Source organism: Camellia sinensis, chromosome 8 (assembly GCF_055761805.1).
Source record: "Camellia sinensis isolate YWXY chromosome 8, ASM5576180v1, whole genome shotgun sequence".
NCBI lineage: Eukaryota > Viridiplantae > Streptophyta > Magnoliopsida > Ericales > Theaceae > Camellia > Camellia sinensis.
The window spans coordinates 120,748,037-120,770,762 of NC_138968.1; the positions used below are offsets into that span (position 1 = coordinate 120,748,037).

The 22,726-nt window shown below is 31.9% G+C and overlaps 1 long non-coding RNA gene across 3 annotated transcripts; it reads right to left on the bottom strand.

The window, feature by feature from the left end:
• Positions 1-2,391: 2,391 nt before the first annotated feature.
• On the bottom strand, positions 2,392-12,054 carry LOC114317265 (uncharacterized). Of its 3 annotated transcripts, XR_014338122.1 has the most exons (6): positions 11,680-12,011; positions 11,091-11,147; positions 9,138-9,239; positions 3,580-3,710; positions 3,073-3,450; positions 2,392-2,985 (listed from the first exon to the last, which is right to left on the bottom strand). It is a non-coding gene; the product is annotated as an uncharacterized LOC114317265 (long non-coding RNA). The 3 variants fall into 3 exon arrangements; XR_014338120.1 differs by lacking the exon at positions 9,138-9,239 and having other exon boundaries at positions 11,680-12,054; XR_014338121.1 differs by lacking the exon at positions 9,138-9,239 and having other exon boundaries at positions 3,580-5,817.
• Positions 12,055-22,726: the final 10,672 nt, after the last annotated feature.

Below are 22,726 nucleotides of genomic sequence, written 5' to 3' on the forward strand. Positions count from 1 at the left end.
TTTAAACTATTCACATCAACAACTGTTTGGACAAAAATGGAAGAAAAATTGACTCCAGGTTTCAAAGTACTCTAATTCCCATCATCCCTCTAAATATCAGTGCCTTATTCATAAAAAAGGGAGGGGGGGGGGGGGGGGGGGTGTTGGGGCGGGGGTGTTGAAACAAGTGAAGAAGAAGAAAGAGCTGGTGGGGGTGATTCCAATGGATTGCACTTCAACCACTATGCTTCCACTAGTGGTTGATTACACAAAAGAAGCCAAGGCCAAGGAAATGTAAGTCAAGCAGATGGTAATATTCAACGATGCATTTTGTCTCTAAACTGGGTGATAGGAGTCATGGGACAAAGAAGTTAGAGTAGGTTATGAAAAGGGTTTGAGGACTTAGCAAATTTCTCAGGATTCCATGCAAAGAATTTGACAATGATGCAATGAAGTTGTTCGCACTAATTGAAGTAAAAAAGAGGCCAAAAGATGGATGCAAATTCTGCCAGGATGAATGTGGAAAGCAAAGCAAGAAGTGGAAGAGACTTAAAAGAATTTGGTTAGCACCATCAATTATGACAGTAGAGGTAACGGGTGCTACAGCGGAAGGAAGTAGAGGATTTTTTTATGGTTGTCCATGAAAATTAGAATAGCCACAGATTGACCAACATATGTGTATTTTTCTTTAATGATCATTATGGTGTCCAAACTCTAAGATAAACACAGGAAATATATATATATATATATATAACACTCAATTCAACCAAAATCATCAAAGAAAAAAGGGTTAATTACACTTTGTACCAAATCTCACTTTGGCCCCTACACATGAAATCATGATAGTTAACCCCCTACACTTTTGGTCAAATCTCACTTTGGTCCCGACACTTGAAATCGTGATAGTCAACCCCCTGCACTTTTACTCAAATCCCATTTTGATTCCTACACAAGTGTCAATGTCCCTCTTCTGTTATTTCATTTTTAAATTTTTAACAAAAAAATGTGACTACGAGACGAAGGTAAGAGAAGAAAATCATCCATGTTTCTCACCAATACACTTTACCCTATGTGATAAGCACATGAAAGTTATATAATACAATATATATATATATATATATATATATATATATGTTTGTATGGTAAAAATTGGGACGAAAAGGCAAGAAAGTAGAGCTTTTGAAATAAATAAATAAATAATGCGACAAAAAAAATAAAGAGAAAGAAAGATGAATAGACAGAAGGTTGTGTTACTGTGAAAAATAAAGTTTTGTGATTCCAATTTATGCAAAACCCTAGTTCATCTTCTTAATTGTTCACAATTTGCGTTTTATTTTAGCCTAATACAGTCATATTTTGATGTAATTTTGAGATAAAATGTGTATTGATGGAAAATATAGATGATATTTCTTTCTTACCCTCATGTTGTAGTCACATTCTTATCACATGATTAGATTTTGTTAAAGATTTAAACAATTAAGTAACAGAAATGGGACATTGATACTTGCATAGGGACCAAAGTGAGATTTTACCAAAAGTTTAAGGGGTTAACTGTCATAATTTTATGTATAGAGACTAAAATGGGATTTGACCAGAAGTACAGGAAGTTGACTGTCATGATTTCATGTGTAGGGGACAAAGTGAGATTTGGTGGAAAATGTAAGGGTGCAAAGTGTAATTTACCCAAGAAAAAAATGTAACACAATTCAACCAAAATCATCAAGAAAAAAATAGAACACTCGTATAGATAGAGAGAGAGAGAGAGAGAAGGTACCCATGGTAGAGTTTGTTTGTGACGGTGGTGGCGGAGGTGGTGCGGGTAAAAAGCGGGGGTAGATGGAGCTGCAACGGTGGATGAACCGACTACATAAAACGGTAGAAGTTGTGGGATGAATAGAAGGAAAACAGAGATGAATAGGGTTTCTCCTATTTTGATTTTCAAATTTCAATTTTGACCCGTGTCTTTATTGAAATCGCATTTTCAACTCACTGTTTCAATGAAATCGCATTTACAATGCATAATTTCAATTTGCCATGATAGCAGTCATAAAATTGCATTTTGAAAATATAATTTTGTATTGAATTCGCGTCTTGAAGATGCGATTTAAATTTTAAATCGCATTTTTAATATGCAATTTCAAAAACCGGGTTAGTTCCCTCAAATAGTTTGAAAAGTTAGTCAATACTCTAATTTTTTTTTTTTTTTTAGAATATTAAAAAAAAAAACCTATGTTTTGGATACATCTAATCCAAATAGACATAAAAAGTACATAATTTGTGTATCTAGATTAAATAAATTTAAAAAGTAAGAATTGCTGGTCAATCAACCTATAACCAAATAGACATAAATAAATTAAAATTATAACCAAACAAGATACTAACTTGGTTGCCATTTCTTTGATACAGTACTTCAAATATAAAAAACTCATTTCTTTAGTTGTCATTAGCAGTGACTGACATTAACATTAAATGTGCCTTGCAAATATAAAAAAATAAAATAAAATCATTGTATCTACATGTTTTGTTCCATCAACAAAATGACTTCATTGCTTTCCTTCCTTGGGAAGCCTTATTTGCCAGCCACAAACCTCTAATCATTCTTAGAAACAACTCCCAAAAGTACCTTTCCACCTTCCACTAGTTTTATCTGCATATAACAGAGACTTTGGTCATATCTTTTAGCCCAAAAAAAAATCTCTCAAAACTTCCTTCCATTACAGATTAATTTCATCTATAGGGGGACAATGTCTTCCTCCCAATCTTCAGCCAAGTAGAAGAAAACCTTGCGTCCAGTAGCATGTCATGGAGCAGAGTTCGATGACAAGCCATTATGGAATCATGTGAATGTTTTCAATGTGTCTTCAGGTGGAGGTGGAAATAGAACTTGGTCTTGTAATTATAGCAACAAAAAAGTAACTGGGTCATATACAAAGGTGAAAGCTCATCTGGTGAAGCTTCCAAATCATGGAGTTGAACCTTGGAAATCCGTAAGAGATGATGTTGAAGCTATAAGAAAGGAACATGATGGCGCTGAAGTGAGAAAAGCTCAACAAGCATTAAATGCAAGAAAAAAAGCAGAATATGTCACTTTACCTGAAGGCTCAGACTTCCTACAATAGAAAAAACGCAAAGGAATGGCTCCGCCAGGTGCTTTGCACAAGTCATTTAATGTTGCTCAGAGAGATATTGCTGACAACGAATGTGCATGAATGTTCTATGCAAGTGGCTTACCTTTCAATCTGGCAAGGTCACCTTACTTCCGAAAGTATTCTCAGAGTTTAGCAAACAACAGCTTGATAGGTTACACTCCATATGACAGGCTACGTACCACTTTGCTTTCCCAAGAAAAAGAGCATGTTAATAGGCTGCTGCAACCTATCAAAGATTCATGGAAAAAGAAAGGGGTTTCATTGCTCTCCGACGGGTGGTCAACTAGGCAATAACGTCCTCTCATCAATGTCATGGCATCATCTGCAGGAGGAGCAGTGTTTGTCAAAGCTATTGATTCAAGTGGAATTGTAAAGATGGAGAATATGTTGCAAGTTTGTTCATTAAAGCAATCAAAGAGGTTGGAGAAGCAAATGTTGTTCAGATTGTTACCGATAATGCATCCAATTACAAAGCTGCTGGGTTGAGCATTGAAAACAAGTATCCACATATTTTCTGGACTCCATGTGTGGTGCACAGTTTGAATTTGGCATTGAAGAGCATATGTGCCCCACTAGATAAATCTGCTCAATATGATCAAAGTAAGTGGATTTCATATTTAGTTTCTGAGGTGCAGAATATTTGCAATTTTATTCTCAACCATATCATGGCATTGTCTATTTTTAATGAATATTCACAATTTCTAGTTTGAGATTGTTAAGTGTGGCAGAAACCAGGTTTGCATCCAACATCATCATGGCTTTACGTTTAAGGGAAGTTAAGACATCCCTTGAGAAAACGGTGATGGATGCAAATTGGAAATTTATAGGGAAGACAGCGATACTGTGGTTGAGATTAAAGCTCGTGAGGTAAAACAATGCATTGCGGATGACTCATGGTGGGATAGCATAGATTACCATATAAGCTTTACTAAACCTATCATTGACATGTTCAGGCAAGCAGACACAGACTCCCTAGTTTTACATCTAGTATATGACATGTGGAATACCAAGATTGAAAATGTGAAAAAAATTATCTTTGACCATGAAGGGATAGACATAATTGCTGGTCAATCAACATTCTTTAATGTCAATTCACCAAGTTTTGGAGAGTACACGGAACAAAAGCAATACCCCTTTACATTGTATGGCGCATTTATTGGTTCCAAAATACTATTGTCATGCTTGGCTCCAAGATGGTAGTAATGGAGTTCCACGAATATCACCACATGAGGATCATGAAGTCTCCATGAATAGAAGCAAATGTTTGAAGAGGTTGTTTCCTAATCAAACTGATTTACGAAAAGTTTATGCTGAATATGGAGCCTTTTCTAGTGGGTCAAATTATTTCAACCAGCCTTATGTCATTGATGTAATGTTTGAGGAACCTCTTTCATTGGTAGGCCAATCATGGTGCTTCCACACCATTACTACAAGCATTGGCTTTTAAATTGCTTGTGCAGCCAACATCTTCCTCTTATTGCGAGAGAAATTGAAGTACATATTCTCTAATTCAAAGCTTTAAGAGAAATCAACTAGCAACAAACAGAGCTGAAGACCTAGTGTTTGTGCATTGCAATTTTCGCCTATTGTCAAGGAAGAGCAAGGAGTATAAAGAAGGACCCACAAAATATTGGGACATATGTAAGTTCACTCACTTTCAATAAAATAAATAGTAATTCAAGTATTCTTTATGACCTATCGAAAATGATTTTTGTATTTTTTTTCCCCTTACAAGTGGAGATTTGTTTGGTATAGAAGGGCGTGAAATGATGGAGCTAGCACAACTTTCCCTTGATGATCTGAAGATGCAAACAATGACTTTTGATGATGATAATGAAAGTCAACAACTTGTTCCTGAAGATTCAACCAATTGAAGAAGGGTGACAGTCAACTAGTTTCTTTGTGGTCATCTATTCTTAGTCTAGGAGTAGAAGACTTCAAAGAAATTGTGTTTTTTCATTTCAAGAACTAAGTATGCATGAACCTTTTGGGATATTATGTTTTTTGGATAATTTATTTTGGTATATGTTTTTTAGATAATTTATTTTTGTGGCATATAATGAAGTTACATTTGGTAGATGTTTTATGAATTATCTATTTTGTTGGCACATAATTTTAAAGTTAATTTTATTTTACAATTTAAATGCATTTACTAATTTTTGCTTAGTCATATCCATGTACCCGCATCTAATTTTTGGATACTTTTTAGACGTACCCACGTATCCCTCAATTAGGGATTTGACGAGTGTGACCCTTAAATACATACCCGCACCTGACACTCATACCTGAGTACGTGTAACGTAGCTTTCAACAGATAACTTAAGAAAAGTATAAGCTCATTTGTACATATAGAACTTTTAAAGAAACTGAACATTCCAACAGATAAAAATCACAATGTCAAAATTATTTGAACACATACCTTATTTTGTGATGCAAATGTTTCCAATAAATATATATGTAACAACAAAAGCATCAACACTTCATATCCAAAAAAGCAAAAACCGTAACTCAAGTCTAGTTGAAAGACGCAAATTGGAGAGAGAGAGATGGACAGGTAGGGAGTAATTTCTGTGCCTGCGCACGTGTGTAATTGTTTATATAAATGGTTTTTCAATAAATATGTAATGGGTATTTTGGTCATTCCGCAGTGTCTTGTCCTCATGGATATAATAAATTAGCATCTGGACCCCTGGGCAAGGAAAATAAATTAGCAGAAATCAACCTTCGAAGTGGGATTTGTAAGCTAGAGGTAGCCTTGAAGTAAATCATCTTTTAATGAAAAGGTGATATCAAGAGTTGAGTAAGTAAAATATGAAAGTTTTATTCAGGGTATTACAATCTTATAGCTTCAATTTCATAAAAATAAGTAAAGCAAAATGTTACAAGATCATGAAACTTCATCCAAAGGTAGTCTGTAAGCTTTCTTTCCCTATGTAAAATATGAAAGTTTCATTCACAGTATTGCACTCTTATAGCTTCAATTTCGCAAAAACAAGGAAAGGAAAAGATTACAAGCTCATGAAACTTCATCTAAAGTAGTTTTTAAGCTTTCTGCCCTATTTAGCCAGTCTTCAATCATGACAATACTAGCTCACTAAGAAGGGGAACCTCATCAAAGATCACAAGAGAAACCATAAAAGCTATTATGTAGATACTACAATCGAAGCTGCATGCCATAATCCCATCAAATAAATTGGAAATAAAATGGAGGGAGAGAAATTCCATAATTTTGGAAGATAAACAAAAAGCTGAAAAACCAGTAGAAACGGACAAGTGAGGGATTGGTAGGCATAGCCAACAACAAAGAATATATCTCACATGCTTAAGAGAAAAGAAGAAGTAATCAAAGAAATTGTTTCTTTACAAGGAATATTTTCCATGTGGCACAATTCCCAACCGTGGGGTTCTAGGTTTTCTCGAACGATCTTGCGATTCACCCACCTCTCCCTCTTACATGATATTTAAAGAATTAATACATTTTTTGAAAGTAGAACTATACTCTCCCTGGAATTAGGACTGAGCATAAATTATAACCTACAGTATACTTACGAGTTGGCCAACAATACGGTGATTCTTGGTTATCCTCATGGAATCCAGACAAACCAGACATTTGTTGTTGCAATCAATTAAAAGCAGTGTGAAATGTCTAGTGGTTTCATCCAAAGTTACAATGACAGGCAAGAACATCTTCTACATGAAACACCATTATGTCAAGAATAGAGCTAAACAACTTAATATTTGTGATCCAAAATTTTTGCATCTCATGCATTACAGTCACAAGAATCAGTTTCTCCATATACATACCAAAAAAATAAAAAGGAAAAAAAGGGTAAGGCAATCTACCTACTACATCTCCCAAATCATGTTATAATGCACTATGTTCAATCTTTGATCTACAACTTTGACCTTTTAATTCGTGAAAACTTTTTTGTAAGTTCAAGTCATTAAATACTATTATCACTTCATTGCTATTTTTTTTTTCTTTCCAAAGCCATTCTTTAATGCTTTGTAATAACCAAAAGTGACAAAGAAACAACAATCGAACGTGCATATCCAAACATGCTCATCTAAAGATTTTGATCAACTAATCTTAACTAATTTGGTTACTACTAATTGGTGCACAATATATATATATATACTAGCGGTTGGGCACACACGATGTGTGTGCAAATTAAATAAATAGGAATAAAAGAAAATAATAATGAAATTAATATTATAATGTGTACTTAGCTTAAGTGGTATGAGTCCTCATATTTAAACCCATGGTCATGGGTTCAAGCCTTGCCCATCTCTTTGTTTTTTTTTTTAAAAAAAATAAAAAACACTGCCACATGAGTGAAGCAAGCTTCAGGACACCATATTATGTGTTCACTTTATAATAGTATAGATAGATATATTAAATCTAGCTTCTAGAACTTAAATTAGGAACACAAAAAACTAAAAACTAATTTAAAAGAAGACAGAATAATAATTTGAGATAGCATAATTTATTTCCATTAATTGATGGAAATTAGAATTACTTGCTACAAAATCTATTTTTTTATTTATTTATCTAATTGAAACCAATTATGTAAAATACAGCTTCTTGCAATTTTTCTCTCAAATAAGTCACAGCTGTAATACATCTTTATGGCTTTACTCCAAAGTATGATCCTCTACAACTAAGAAGCACGGACACGGACAGGGACAAAGCGATACGAAAATTTTCAAAAAATGCCAGACACAACACATAGGGAACATGCACATAATATATAATTTTATATATTTATTATATGTCATATATATAAATATATCATTTGAAGACAAGAAATATATGCAATATAACACTAATTTCTTTAAATTGACATTGTTTTTCTCTTATCATCGTATTCTAAGTTATTTTATTCAAACTTATAATTAATTTTGTGTGTCCAAGCAATGGACACGTATGTCATCCAAGAGTCAAAAGAGGGTCAAAAAAATTTTTAAAAAAATAAGACACGTTTGGATGAGTGTCAAATACATGTTGGGAATGTGTCCAACAAGTGTCAGTGTTTGACATGGACATGACATGGACATGCCACCCTTTCAGAAGTCTTCGTGCTTCTTAGCTCTACAATGATCCATCGGTCTTCAAACCGAATCTCAGTATGGGTCGGCCCTATCTCACAATCCTCAAGGTGTCCAAATTATATTTCTTCAAATTACTAAGTGCACAGAATTATTACAAGAGTAGAGTAGCTATATAATAAACGATTAAAATTATATACTAAATGATTAAAATTAAACTATACACTAAATTACATAATAAAAAAGACAATAAATAAAATAAGTCCTAATAGTTGGACTTAATTCCCATCAAGTCCTATTGAACTCTGTTATCAGAATCTTACGATTCACGATTCGATTCACAATTTTTGAAAAATCGATACGAATCTATGGCTGAATCCAGTGTTTTTAAAGGCTCAAAGCGCACCAAGGCGCTAAAGGTCTCTTGGGGCCTAGGCGCAAGGCAAGGCGTGGGCTTATTGAAGCGAGGCGCACAATCTTAGTAAAAAATAGATAAATTGATATAGACTAATCATTCATAGTACTAAGACAATTTTTTTTTAAAATAAAAAGTAATCGAGACAACTTATTGGGCTCTACCAAATGGGTATGTTGCCACGCCGGATCTTTTCTATTTCTTTCAAATGTCATTTTTTACACAACAAATTTAATAAATGAAAAATAATTTCAGTGTAATATAATGTGTGATTAATTAATTATTTGTAATTTTTTTTTTTTCTAACAGAGACAAGGAAAAAAAAAACGAGAAAAAAACCCAGCAACACCAGCCAAAATAAACCCCAGTGATGAAGCAACATCAAAATAAAAATAAAAATAGAGAGACGAGACGACAGCACAGGAAAGAAGAAGAGGAGGAGAAGGGATAAAAAAAAAAAAAAAGAGACGAGACAACAGCACCTGAAGACGAAGAAGAAGAAGCAAAAGAAGACGAAGACGAAGAAGAAGAAGAAGAAGACTCACCTGTGCGAAGATGAAGACGAAGACGAAGTCGCGATGAGCTGCAGACTACGCGAAGAAGAGACAACACCTTTCTTCGATAGAGTTTAGGGCTTTGACTCTCGACTGTTGGGTATTGAGTAGTATGAGTTGCAATCGTATGTGGTTGGCCCCATTCAAACTCAGATCAGAGCCATCAGATCAGATCAGAGCCAAAAAAAAAAAAATTACATAGGGCACACTTAAGCGTTGCCTTGCGCCTGTTCGCGCTTGACCCAAGGCTCGGCGAAGGCACACGACTTATCTATCACACCTCGCCTTAGGTCCCTTCAGTCGCAGAGCTTGCGCCTCGCTGCGCCTTGCGCGCCTTTCACAACATTGGGTGAATCTATTTTGGAAGTGAATCTCAACTGAATTGCATGATTCACGATTGATTCACGATTCAATTCACTTGTTACGACGCATGCAATTTTTGAAACTATCATGTCTGACATATTTCTATTCTTCTTTTCTTCCTTTTTTAGTTAAAATAACATAATACAACTTCTAGTAATGTTTAGTACAAAAATAACCAATATATATATGATTTGTTGTTATTTTAGAGATTAAGAAATTTTTAATAGGATCTAATCAAATTTAGTCACACCCAACATGTTTTTAACCATTTCTTCTTTCTTTTTTTCTTTAAAAAAATTCTTAAATGTATATTCTAAAGATTTTAAAGTTAAAATAACATGCAATATGAATTATCTATTGCTATTTTATTGAAATAAATATACTACAATATTTTATGGGGTGAGCTCAGTTAAATCTAATGGTTCTGCAAGTTTTTTATTATTGGGTCATTGTTACTTGTAAAGATATGCTTATGAAATATCAACATCGTTGTTAAGTTATTATTACTTGAAAATTGAGAGTTCGACTCTATTTACTTTCTTTATTAAGAATGGCAATATCTAAAAAAAGGAAAAGGTGAAATGGTGATCTAACAAGGGAACCTGTGTTAACTTCTTACCTATTAGACCATGTTATCATCATTCAAAATAATATTTTCATTGATTTAAGTCTAAATATTTTATAAAATATATTTGACATTCAAGTGCGTAGATATATATTTCCAAGTAATTTAGAAAAGTGACCAAATCTTTATGATTCACGATTCGATTTGCGATTCGGTACAAGGCCATTTCAATTAACGATTCGATTCACGATTGACAACTATGCTATTGAAAATAAGTCCTAGTAAAATCATCACTAAAAATAATTTTTTGTGACAATTTTTTACATATGTCGCTAAAAATTGACAATTATTGATTTTTTTTTATTTTTATAAATTGTCGCTAAAACTTACAATTAATGATTTTTTCCGTGACAAAATTTCCATATTGTTGAAATTTGAAAATTAATGACCTTCGAAAGTTGAAAATTAATGACCTTTTTTATGATAAGTTTTCTAATCTGTCAATAAAACTGATAAGTCAGTGACTTTTTGTGACAATTTTCAAACTAACACTGAAAATTAACAATTAGTGACTTTTTAAGTAGTGTTTGATGAAAAACACTATTAATTATCATAGAACCTATTGGACAAAAAGTCCACCTATTAAGACCTACAGGTAAGTCCCCCAATTAAAATGTAAACCAAACAATAAATTATATAATAAAAAAAATTTGTATCTAATTGAATAAATAATATGGAAAACACTATATGCACTTTATAACTTAAAAAAAAAAATTGCATAACTTTAATTTTATGAGTCATAACTAAAACAAAAATGTCATAACTAAAGAACTCAAGAGTCTTATAACTAAAATAATGTCATAACTAAAGAACTCAAGAGTTATAAATAAAGAAGAAAATTAATCATAACTAAAGAAGAAAATGACATTATTGGATGCATATGGTACCCCTTTAAAAATGGGTTTATATTAGAATTTCCCAAATAATATATATGCAAGAAGGGAAAGAAAGAATACCTTTATTTTAATTTTTTCCGACTTCACTCATGCCATCACCAATACTTTCAAATAAACCTATTTTATTACAAATGAATGAAACACAAAACGATTTACTTTGAATTAAGGAGAAAGCATTTGCGCTGGTCTCTGGTCTAGATCCAGAGGTTAATTAATATATACTAATTAAAATAGAAAAAAAAAGTACAATTACAAAATTTTCTTTTTGCAGGGTTTGAATTTATAACAATATAAATTTTTAATTTTATTAATTTAGCCATAATATTTTAATTTATTTTCAATGTAAATCATTTCTAATAAAAAATAATATTTTAGTTATCAAACTCAATGCAATGACCCATCTAAAAAAAATTCAATGCAATGAACAGATATAAATGGTTCAAATTGAAGATAAACAAAAAGTACAGAGTTTAAATTAACAAAGTTAATAACTCAAAATTTATTTTGTTACAAGGTCCTGCAATTATTTTTTTTTATTTTTTTGTAATTTTCCCTAAAAGAAACGACAATGGAAATATTAGATCAAGATCAAGTGAAGAAAAAAAAATGTAATACAGATCAACCAGTGAAAATAATGTAAGAACATTACCTGAAGATTGAGGAGGCATCACTGTGCACGGGTCGGATCGGTTTTGCCGCACACCGTCACCCGAACCGACAACTTCTGTTTGAAAAAAAAAAAATCCGATGCCAACAGACGGAGGGAGGGAGAGATGGATCGGAGGGAGGGTGAGGGAAATGAAAGCTTTGACCCAAAAACAAAAAAACAAAAACACACACACACACACACACACACAAAAGAAAGTGAGAGAGAAAGATATAAGAGAGAGAGAGAGAGAGAGATAAAGATAATGAAAGAGAGAGCGTGGGTGAGAGGAAGACGAGAGGTTTGCGGGAGAGAGAGAAACGAGGATTGAGAGTGGTCAAATCTCTTCCTTCAAAAGATTTGTACCCTCAAATAATCTATTAAAATTTTGTTTGTATTTAATATTTTAGTTAAAAAGTTAAAAAATTATAAAAAAAATCAAAAAACTTGTAACTTATACTAAAAAGTTAAAAATTCTATTTTATCTTTACTTTTTGTACATCTTTTTGTAAAAAATCAAAAAGTCACTCCAAACATACTGTTTTTTTACCTCATATTTTAGCAAAAAAGTCAAAAAGTTACTAAAATAACTTGTTCCCAAACGAGGCCTAAGTTACATTATCTTATTGAAATCGTATCAACTTTCTACCACATCACTTTAAACCCAATTCATATCCAATCTATATTTCATAAAAAGTCAAAGAGTGAACTTATTTATATTATCTCAAACAACTCCTAAATTTTTAGTTAAATTTTGTATGAGTTTCACACAAATTCACGTGCATAGGCCTCAAGTTTAATAAAAAATTTAATACATTATTTGAAATTCCTAACATAATTCTTTTTTCTTATAATTTACTGGTGGTAACCATGCATAAATAAATCATTATAATTATTTTGTAATAATTTAATATTTTATCTTGAAATACAGTAATATTTAATAATAATTGATATTGTGTTTCGATTATTAATCCGATAATTTAAGTTATATTTCTTTTAATTTCAAATTCACTACAGCAAAATACACATTCAGCTATAAAAAATTAGTCGCCAAAACTTCATTTTTAGTCACTGAAAGTCAATGGTGACTAAAAATTTTAGCTAAAGTTTGTACATTTGGCAACTAAATTTTGTTTGGTCGGCATTTTTAGTCGACGGAAGTGTATTTTTCCGTAGTCTATGTTGGAAAAATGGTTAATATAAACATATTTTGGGCCAACTTTGAGCCCAAAATTGAGTGGGCCCCAAACGTCTTTTGGGGTGGGTCCGAAGAGGTGAAGTGTTCCTTGCCGCATGGCAAGTCACACGGTGAAGACGGTACGTCAAAATCATTTATGAGTGAATGGGAAGTTGACGTCGTTTTCAGGTCTAACATTAATTTTTTTTTGTAGATAAAATTCTTTTGAATTTTTTCAATAAAAATTATTGTGAGAATTTAATTTAATTCTAAATTCAAATTTTGGGTTCCTAAGTGGTTTCCTAAAGTTTGTAATTGTGGGAATGTAATTTAATTCTAAATTTAAATTTTAGGTTCCTAAATGATTTCCTAAAATTTATAGCCCTTTCATTATTTATTAAACTATTCAAATAGTTTAATATATATATTCCATATAGTTTAATTAATAAAGCTCCATCAGTTTGGAATAAGTTGCACTAACAAACAAACTTTTCAAATTTCCACTAACGGAACTTTTTCCAAGTTGTTTGAATTTTTTGCAACGGTCAAACCTTGTTTGATATAGTGGTGCACCTTTTTTTTTTCAAATAAATACATGTTCGGGTATGTTTGAAAGGTCACCTAGTGGGCTATTATACATATCACTTTTCCAGCAGTCCGAATCCGGGAAAGGAAAAAACATTGAGTCTGAAATTTTGTCCTTTTGCTGTCCATTTTCTTTTAGTGCATTATTCTTCATATATAATTTTAGGAATAAATATTCAGAGAGTTAAACGCAGGTTTGGTTCGCCGAACAATTTGTTTTGGAGTGCTACTACAAATTGGTTAAGATCATTGTATCTTGGGAGATAGACGCCACATAACCATAAGCATCGTAGCGGGGCAAATCTGTCTTAAGGACAGAGTGTCACACACTCGACTTGGTCTTTTGATTTTTAAATTCGGTTCAACAAAATAAATTTTGTAAGTTTTATTTTATTTTGTTTGGCTTTGTTTTTATTTATTTCATTTACACAGAAGATTGTTCCAACAATCTTAAGACAGATTTGAATTATTCTGTTTACAGAATTTTTCGTTTGTTTCCTTTTCTCTTTCTTCTTTTAAGAAAATTATTTTCTGTGGATTTACAAAATAATATTCTGGTTGGAAAAACAAATAGTGATTATATGCTATTTGACAGATAGTAGTAATATACTGTCTATTTTCTTTGACAACTAGTAGTACGATACTGGTGTCATTAACAATTCAGAATATATTTTTGTGAAATTTTGTTAGAAAATTAATTTTGGTTTTTAGAAATTATTTTCTGAGTTTTCATTAATTAAAATTCTGTTTCAATATTTTAATTATTGAAGTGTTACAGAAATTTAATTTTCTGTGTGGAATTAATTTGGTTAAATTAAATTTTATTTTATTTTCCAATTAATTGGAAAATAAAAGTTACATTCTTGTTTCTTTTATTTTTACAGAATTTAATTCTGTGAATTTGGATTAGTTTTCTGTGTGGAATTATTTTGGTTAAATAAAATTTTATTTTATTTTATTTCCAAATTAATTGAAAATAAAAGTTACATTTTGTTTTGTTTCTTTTATTTTAACATAATTTATTTATGTAGTTTTGGTTTAATTTGTTTAAATAAAATTTTATTTTATTTTCAAATTAATTGGAAATAAAAGTTACAATTCTTGTTTCTTTTATTTTTACAGAATTTAAAATTCTGTGCTTTTTGGTTTAAATTTTCTGTGTAGTATAAAATTATAATTATAATTTTATTTTATAATTTAGAATTTATGACTACTAAAACTGGTCAAACTAATGTTCAAACCAGTACTGGTATGGTGATTGCCATTATGCCAACCTCTCCTTATGTTGGGACTGTGCCAGTGAATCATGGTGAAAAACCAGAGAAGTTCTTAGGAACTGTTTTTAAAAGATGGCAGAAGAGAATGCTATCTAAAGGAGGGGAAACTACGAAGTACAAGTTTAATGGCATGTGTTACATTTGTAACAAAAAGGGACATCGGGCAAAGGAAGATCAAGTAAGAATGTTGCTAAAGCCAAAATGACCGAAATTGATAAAATTTCCAATGGTGTAGATGTCATAAATCTTTCTGCAGTTGTTTCCGAGGCAAATCTTGTCGGAAATCCTAAAGAATGGTGGGTGGACACTGGTGCTACTCGCCATATTTGTGCCGACAAAAAGATGTTCACATTTTATTCTACAGTGGACAATGGTGAACAACTCTTTATGGGCAACTCCTCAACTTCCAAAGTTGAAGGACAAGGAAAGATTGTACTTAAGTTGACATCTGGAAAGGAACTCACTCTCAACAATGCGCTGCATGTACCGGACATTCGCAAGAATCTTATTTCCGGATCTCTGTTGAGTAAGAATGAGTTTAAGCTAGTATTTGAGAGTGATAAATTTGTACTTACTAAGAATGGGATGTATGTAGGAAAATGTTACATATCTGATGGCCTTTTCAAGTTAAATGTAATGACCGTTGTACCCTCAGTTATTAATAATACTATCTCTTCTTCTTACTTGCTTGAGTCTTCAAATTTATGGCATGGTAGACTAGGACATGTTAATTATGGATCTTTGCGTAGATTAATTAATATGGAATGTTTACCTAAATTTGACATTGATTCAAATTATAAATGTGAAATTTGCATTGAGGTAAAATTATCTAAAACTCCTTTTTCATTCAATTGAAAGAAGTACGGAACCACTTGAATTAATTTATAGTGACATTTGTGATTTTAAATCAATTCAAACTAGAGGTTGGGAAAAAGTATGTTATCACTTTTATGGATGACTATACTAGATATAGTTATGTTTATTTAATTCGAACTAAGGATGAAGCTTTGGAAACTTTTATTCAATATAAGAATGAAGTTGAAAATCAACTTGGTAAGAAAATCAAGAAACTTAGAAGTGATAGAGGTGGTGAATATGAATCACCTTTTGGTGAATTTTGTAAAGAACATGGAATAATTCATCAAACCACCGCTCTTTACTCACCTCAGTAAAATGGAATTGCTGAAAGGAAAAATAGGACTTTAAAAGAAATGATGAATGTCATGTTAATAAGTTCTGGATTACCTCAGAACTTGTGGGGGGAAGCAATACTTTCTACTAATTATTTACTTAATAAAGTACCCCGAAAGAACGTGAATCAAACACCTTATGAATTGTGGCATGGAAGAGTACCATCATACAAATACTTAAAAGTGTGGGGGTGTTTGGCTAAAGTGACTATTCCTAGTCCTAAAAAGACGATAGGCCCTAAGACCATTGATTGCATTTTCATTGGTTATGCTAAGAATAGTAGTGCATATCGGTTTTTGATTCATAAATCAGAACATACCGAAATGCATGTAAATACTATTGAGTCTCGGAATGCATCATTCTTTGAACATGTATTTCCAAATAAGACTGGACAAGGGACTAGTAGTAATAAAAGATCTTATGATGCTATTACTAGTCAGGATCAAGAACATGATCAAGAGCAAGAGTTAGATCAAAATGAGGAAGAGGAACCTAGGCGTAGTAAACGTGCTAGAACCTCAAAATCTTTCGATCCAGATTTTCTAACATATATGGTAGAAAATGAGCCTTTAACTTTTAAAGAGGCTATGTCCAGTCCTGAAGCTCCTTTATGGAAAGAAGCTATCAACAGTGAAGTTGAATCCATCTTGCAAAATCAAACTTGGGAATTGGTGGATTTGCCACCAGGTTGTAAACCTCTTGGGTACGAGTGAATTTTCAAAAGAAAATTGAAAGCATATGGATCAATTGACAAATACAAGGCAAGACTTGTGGTCAAAGGATTTAGACAAAAAGAAGATCTTGATTACTTTGACACATACTCACCGGTTACTAGAATAACATCCATTAGAATGCTAATTGCCATTGCATCTCTATACAATCTAGAAATTCATCAAATGGATGTGAAAACCGCTTTCTTAAATGGTGAGTTAAATGAAGAAATTTACATGGAACAACCAGAAGGGTTTTCTGTTCCAGGAAAAGAAAAGAAAGTGTGTAAATTGGTTAAATCATTATATGGTTTAAAACAAGCGCCAAAGCAATGGCATGAGAAATTTGACAAGGCAATGGTGTCAAATGGATTTAAAATTAATGAGTGTGACAAATGTGTTTATATTAAAAACACAGACAAAGGTTATGTCATTATATGCCTTTATGTAGATGATATGCTCATCATAGGTAGTAATAATGATATGATTAAAACTACTAAGAAAATGTTGAATAAACATTTTGACATAAAGGACATGGGCATTGCTGATGTAATTCTTGGTATGAAAATTACCAAAACATCAGAAGGATATGCTTTATCACAATCTCATTACATTGAGAAAATACTTGACAAATTTAGCAAAGATGATGATCATCTTGCTAGAACACCTGTAGATGTTAATTTGTATCTTTCTAAGAATATACAGGAAAGTATTTCTCAATTAGAGTATGCCCAAATTATTGGAAGCTTAATGTACTTGATGAACTGCACTCGCCCGGATATAGCTTATGCAGTAAGTAAATTAAGTAGATATACGAGTAATTTAGGAGTAGAACACTGGAAAGCAATTATAAGGGTTCTAAGATATCTCCGATTCACTCGTAACATTGGGCTAAATTATACTAGATATCCAGCAGTACTTGAAGGATACTGTGATGCAAATTGGATATCAGATACTAGAGACTCGAAGTCCACCAATGGGTATGTCTTTACTCTGGGTGGGGCGGCTGTATCTTGAAAATCTTCCAAACAAACTTGTATTGCTAGGTCTACTATGGAATCTGAATTCATAGCCTTAGACAAAGCAGGGGAAGAGGCAGAATGGCTTCGCCACTTCCTTGAAGATATTCCAATATGGCCAAAATCGGTGCCTGCTAGATGCATACATTGTGATAGTCAATCAGGTATAGGTAGAGTACAGAGTCATATGTATAACGGTAAGTCACGACACATTCGTCGTCGACATAACACCATGAGACAACTACTCTCTAATGGAATTATTTCCGTAGAATATGTTAAGTATAAAGACAACATAACAGATCCACTAACCAAAGGGTTAGCAAGAGAGTTAGTTGAGAATTCATCGAGGGGAATGGGACTTAGGCCAATTAAATAAGAGTTACCACAACGGCAACCCAACCTAGTTGACTGGAGATCCCAAGATCTAGGTTCAAAGGGATAACCGAGTTGTGAATGACTCAGAAGGATCACTGGGGAGTCTAACTCCTACCCATTTCTATGATGAAATAATGTTGTTTGCAGCATTATAGGATAAGTAAAACTTTTAATGATTCTTATATCTAGGTTAACCTAGTGGAGTATAGCAGGATACTCTTCATAAGAATCACCTATGTGAGTGTGAACTGGGCTGGTTCTATGAGATTTGTGAAGGGCTACAATTCTCTAGAGCACTCATGAAAGACCAGTTTGTTCAGGGCCAAAATGAACACAATAGTGAGAACTAAACTGTGTTTGAGAATATACTATGAGAGTTCTATTGTCTTGGTTTACACAAACGGCTGAACAGTTCAAGACATCATGTTCACTGGTTAGCTAGTAAATCCGATAGTGTCTCACAAGGAAAGGTTCAAAGCCAAAAGCTACCTATCCTTTGCAGAATATTTTCAATTTCTGTACTCTCTGTAATAGATCATGTTGTTGCATTTTCTCTCCGTCAATTTCCATTCATGTGTGAGATTGTTGGAAAAATGGTTAATATATGCATATTTTGGGCCGACTTTGAGCCCAAAATTGAGTGGGCCCCAAACGTCTTTTGGGGTGGGTCCGAAGAGGTGAAGTGTTCCTTGCCGCATGGAAAGTCACACGGTGAAGACGGTACGTCAAAACCATTTATGAGTGAATGGGAAGTTGACGTCGTTTTCAGGTCTAACATTAATTTTTTTTTAGATAAAATTCTTCTGAATTTTTTCAATAAAAATTATTGTGGGAATTTAATTTAATTCTAAATTCAAATTTTGGGTTTCTACGTGGTTTCCTAAAGTTTGTAATTGTGGGAATTTAATTTAATTCTAAATTCAAATTTTAGGTTCCTAAATGATTTTCTAAAATTTATACCTCTTTCATTATTTATTAAACTATTCAAGTAGTTTAATATATATATATATATATATTCAAATAGTTTAATATATATATATATATATATATATTCCATATAGTTTAATTAATAAAGCTCCATCAGTTTGGAACAAGTTGCACTAACGGACAAACTTTTCAAATTTCCACTAACGAAACTTTTTCCAAGTTGTTTGAATTTTTTGCAACGGTCAAACCTTGTTTGATATAGTGGTGCACCTTTTCTTTTCAAATAAATACCTGTTCAAGTATGTTTGAAAGGTCACCTAGTGGGCCATATATACATATCACTTTTCCAGCAGTCCGAATCCAGGAAAGGAAAAAACATTGAGTTTGAAATTTTGTCATTTTGCTGTCCATTTCCTTTTAGTGCATTATTCTTCATATATAATTTTAGGAATAAATATTCAAAGAGTTAGAACGCAAGTTTGGTTCGCCAAACAATTTGTTTTGGAGTGCTACTACAAATTGGTTAAGATCATTGTATCCTAGGAGATAGACGCCACATAACCGTAAGCACCGTAGCGGGGTGAATCTGTCTTAAGGACAAAGTGTCACACACTCAACTTGGTCTTTTGATTTTTAAATTCGGTTCAACAAAATAAATTCTGTAAGTTTTATTTTTTTTTGTTTGGCTTTGTTTTTATTTATTTCATTTACACAGAAGATTGTTCCAACAGCCTATAAGTACAATATGAATATAATATGTAAACAAAGTTTGTGCCAACCTTCTAATTTTTAAGAATAAGAATGCTTTAGAGTATCTCTAACCTTTCATCATTTTCTTTTAATTTTTTTTTATTTAATTTAATTTTAAATTTGAATAAAATGTTTGTTTTTATATGAATTAATTTAACTCTTTCATTAAATTTTTATCAATTTAAAAAAAAAACTTTCATTTTTATCTCATTTTTTTTTTCTTTTCATCAATTTTGATGAAAAAATAACTTCCAATGCTTCATCTTTTTAAATTTTTATCAAATTCTAATTTGATAAAAAAAAAAATGTTAATGGTTGGAGATACTCTTAATTGAAATTATCTTGAAATAGTGAAAGTTTGAGTGTGTAGTTGGTTGAAATGTATAATTTAATTAATTCTTTTATCATTTTTGTAAACAAATTAAAAATTGACACTTATGATCACATCATTATAGGTCGTATTCAGGGAAGTTTTTGTATGTGTCAAACATTTTTCATTTGTAAATATCTTACCTATTAAAAAAAAGAAAAAAGAAAAAGAAAAAAAGAAATGTATAACTTTTAGACATGTGTTTATCAGTTTTATTTTCTGAACATAGACAGTTGATGTTTCAATTAAAAAAATAAAAATAAAAATAAAAGATTGGGCTTTTTGGGGCTAAAAGAAACCGTGCAACTCCATTATATATTATTTAAGATAGACTATTTTAATCACATAAAAAAAGTATAAATTATATTTAGAGATTATCTCTATCTATTATGCTATTGAAAAATGTTATGAACCACTCTTACGAACGCCAAATTTACCTCGAATGTATTTGTGTAGTAAAAATTGAATTGATAAAATATGGGGTCCGCATATGAAAATGAATTTGAGCCATTGATTCCTTTTCCTAAGTAAATTCTAGGTTGATAAGGGTGGGCTTGTAGTGTTGTTGTATGCTATTATGTACAACTATAGAGGTAACAAATTAACTATATTATATATATATATATATATATATATATAAAGTTATACTACGTTTTCATTTTCAATAATTGAACTACAATTAACAAACTAACAAATAGTAATAATGGTATAATGGGATAGAAAGAGAATAAAAATAAAGAACACAATGATATTTAAAAGTTCTCAATTTACCTACTTATACAAAAACCTAATGTTATATTAAAAATCTTAAATTCCCAATAAATTTTCACATTTTCTATAAAATAAAACAACAATAAAAAATAAAAATTGATGCCCGATTTTTTTATTTCAATTTTATGGTCTTCATTAAAGAAAGCAAAATCCGATCAAAATTATTGGCACAAAACGGACATAGATTTTTCGATTGCAACCATCATCACCAATAATTCTTCTTCACCATGCAAATTTATAAATAAACACATAAACCTCACTAAAATTGAAATCAAAACCAAAACCAACAACAGATAAAGATAATCACACAAGGAAAAAATAAATAAATAAATAAATTTATGGAGTAGTAAGATGTTACCTCCAACAACTTAGACCTCGCTCATCCTAATTTGTTAGCTCCTTTACCAGTGCCCGTGAAGTCTAGGGGTTGGGACAACTTATCAAATTATTCTTTAAATAAGACTTAAAAATTGATTAATTTGTCCCATGATTTAAAATTTAGATAGATATACATAAAAAAAAAAATAGATAGTTATATTACTAAATCATAATCAAATTTAGATATTGTCATATCTTTTTAAGATCCATATGTAAATAGAAACCCACAATTCCCATGAAAAATATTATCTTATTTTTTGAGGAGAGAAACGGAAGGCATGTTTTAATATTTTGAGAGAGATTAGGATGGAGAGATTATGGAATATTTTTTTTATCTTCCATTTGAAATCCATAATTTTGGGATAATTATTATTTCTAAAATAATTAAATAAATAAATCAGCCAATAGTTTTTTTAATCTATTTAATCTTTTCTTCTGAAAATCGGTGGGAGAGATTAGGATGGAGAGATTAGCGAAAATTTTTGTTATCTTTCCATTTGAAATCCATAAATTAAAGGATAATTATTATTTCTAAAATAATTAAATAAATAAATCAATGAAGGAAAAATTATGTTGATCCATTTAGTCTTAAGAGTTTTCTTATAGACTGATTGGTCCTGGTTGTTTTTGGAAAGGTGTATCTCTTTGGGTTGTTGCCATTTGACTCTATTGTAATACCCTTTTTTGTGATTCATTTGGTAACCTTTTTGCTGCGAATGTGGGATTAGGAAGGTAAGACGTGTAGGATATTATTCTTTTTGTGGAGATTTGGTGGAGTGGATCACGGTGGATGTGTGCTGGGAAGGCTTTGGGTGTGTTTAGTGTGGAATTAGGTGTTTATTGAAAAGGAATAGTGTCTTCTTGCTGTGTTGTTTTTGTGGAGGCGCTGGTGTTTGCAGGTTGTTGGTTTGGTCGGAATGTCACAAGGTCAGTGGTTTGTTGTTGTTTTTAATTTTTTGGGTTTGTGGCCAGTATGTGATGTGATTTCTTCTTTAAATTGGGGGGGGGGGGGTATCGTTGGTTTTGGTTTTTATTTTTGTGGTTATGTATGTCATATATAGCGGGGTGTTAATGTGAAATGTGGATTGTTTTGGCAAAATGTGGGATGTGGAATATGTGCACGAGTTGGGATTTTGTTTGTTTATGTTCGTGTCAACGTTTTATATTTCTAGTTTGTTGATGAATGTTATTAGATTGGTGGATCATGATGGTTTTGCTTCAATCTGGGTTCCATATTTTTATCTGTTTAACAGGTCAATTGTAATGGTGATTGGTTCAGGGAATATACGTTGGTGTGGTGCGATGTGTAACCATTGTGTGATTCCCATGTTTTGTAATTAAACCTAATGTAGAGGACACCTGAAATCAACACAGATCAAATAAACTGATGTAATTAAACCAATACGAAAATCATATGTTAATATTACAAATTTGACAAGAAACATTGATCAACACATTCTGAAACGAGAAACCAATTTATCAAGGGCACACAGTCATGCGTTTGCCAATGGGGATTTTAT